This window comes from Mandrillus leucophaeus, unplaced genomic scaffold (genome assembly GCF_000951045.1).
Source record: "Mandrillus leucophaeus isolate KB7577 unplaced genomic scaffold, Mleu.le_1.0 Scaffold242, whole genome shotgun sequence".
NCBI classification, from domain to species: Eukaryota; Metazoa; Chordata; class Mammalia; order Primates; family Cercopithecidae; genus Mandrillus; species Mandrillus leucophaeus.
Window position 1 is genome coordinate 3,834,369 of NW_012102499.1, and position 2,258 is coordinate 3,836,626.

Here is a 2,258-nt window from a genome sequence, read left to right on the forward strand (position 1 = left end):
TATTATAAATTTGGAAGACAAACGTATATTGCAGATATTAACACTCTGTCCCTTCCATTGCATGTGCTTTAAAAAATTAATTATTATTCATTTAATAGATGTTTTGCTCTCTTTCCCTCATATTTTAAAAATGTGGCCAGAGAGTTTCTCTTTTTCTTTAGCAGTTTCTTAGCATCCAATTTTAGTGAAAGGGTCTTCTTCACTTAGATCATATAGCCCTGTATCCGAGATTTTCTTGTAGAATTGTAGTTGTTTTATTTTATGTCCTTAAATTTTTAAGAAGACTAGTATTTCTTAAATAATCTTGTCTTTTGAAGTAAAATAATACTTTTGCTCCATTAAATTCTCAAATGTGTTAGCATCTAATTTTGGATTCTCTTTTTTGTACCAATGATCTTTTGCCTATTCTTAGCCTGGCAACATGTCGACTTAATTACAGCTAGCTAATAGAATGGTCTGATATCAGACAGGGCAAGTCTCCCTTGTCATTCTATTTGAAAAACTTGACTTTTATTTCTTCCATGGCAATTTTAAGATCATTTTGTCCAATCCCCAAAAAACTCTTCAAATTATGTGTTTACAGTAGTCCCCTCATATCGCGGAGGAGTATGTTCTAAGACCCCAGCGAGTGCCTGAAACCACAAGTAGTACTGAACCCCATGTACACTACTTTTTTCACATACATACATATCTATAAGAAAGCCTAATCTATAAATTACAGTAAGGAATTAGCAATAACTAATAATGAAACAGAACAATTACAACAATATGCTAGTTTTGATAAATGTAGTCTGTTTAACTCTGTCTCAAAATATTTTGCACTGTACTCACCCTCACCCTTCTTTTCTTGGGATCTGTCGATCTGATAACCCAGGACCAACAGACAAGTAGTGTGTACAGTGTAAATACACTAGACAAAGGTATTATTCATATCCCACATGGGATGGAGCAGGACATGAGATTTCATCATGCTGCTCAGAAGAGAGTGCAATTTAAAACTTATATTTAAAATTTAAAACTTATAAATTGCTTATATCTGAAATTTTTCATTTAGTATTTTTGGACCACAGTGGACTATGGGTAACTGAAACCATGGAAAGCAAAACTGTGGATAAGGAGAGGAAACTACTGCATATGTGTAACTATGTTGATGTCTATATGTGCCTGTATATGTGCGTGTGTGCACAGGTAATTATATATTTCATGATATGTGTGTATCACATATATAGAATCTATAATAATATTTTCTGTTGGCTTTTGATAGTAGTTTTTATTACCTTGAAGTAATATGCTTTAATCATATTTAACTTAAAATTTTTAATAAGAACAGGATCTGAATTTTAGAAAATCTGTTTTTAAGCATCTTTGATATGATCGTTTGTTTTTCTTTCTTTAACAATTGGTGTAATTAGTTCTGTTGATATATTACCTGATAATGATCTACCCTTATATTTTTGGAATAAACCCTTCCTGGATATATTGGTTTATTCGTTTCCTACAAAGCAGGATTCTCTTTGATAAAACTTTACTTAAAATTTTTGCATTTATATTCAGAAGAAAGTTTTTTTTATGTGTGCTATCATTACGGGGCTTTGAGTAAAAGTTTTACAAGTTTCATAAAATGCGTTGGAAGAGCTCTCTCTAGTTTTCTCTGGCTTGGATTAGTTGAACTAACATTACATAAACTAATATTACTTTGTATTAATTTTATTTTGAAAACCTACCATGTAGTAAACTTCATTTTTGGTGTACAGTTCTATGAATTTTAACATGTTATTTATGTAAACACAACTGCAAACAAGATATAGAACAGTTTCATCACCAAAAAACTCTTCTTGTACATCCTGTCCATAACTGCTACACCCTGGAAAATACCGATTTGCTCTCCATCACTACAGATTGGATCTTTTAAAGTATATTATATAAGTGGAACCAGAATACATAACATTTTGTGACTGGCTCCTTTGAGACTGGCTTCTTTTACTCCATATAATGCCTTTGAAATTCATCCATGTTGTTGTATGAATCAGTAGTTTGCTTGTTGATTCATTCGGCTGTTGAAGGACTTTTGGGTTGTTTCCAATTGTTGGTGATTATGAATAGAGCTGTTATAAACACTTCTGTACAGGTTTTTGTGTGAATTTAAGTTTTAATTTCTCTCAGGTAAATACCGATGTAGGACGACAGGGCTGTAGGTAAGTGTATGTTTAACTTTGTGAAACACTGCCAAATTGTTTTCCAGAGGAGCTGTGTCATTT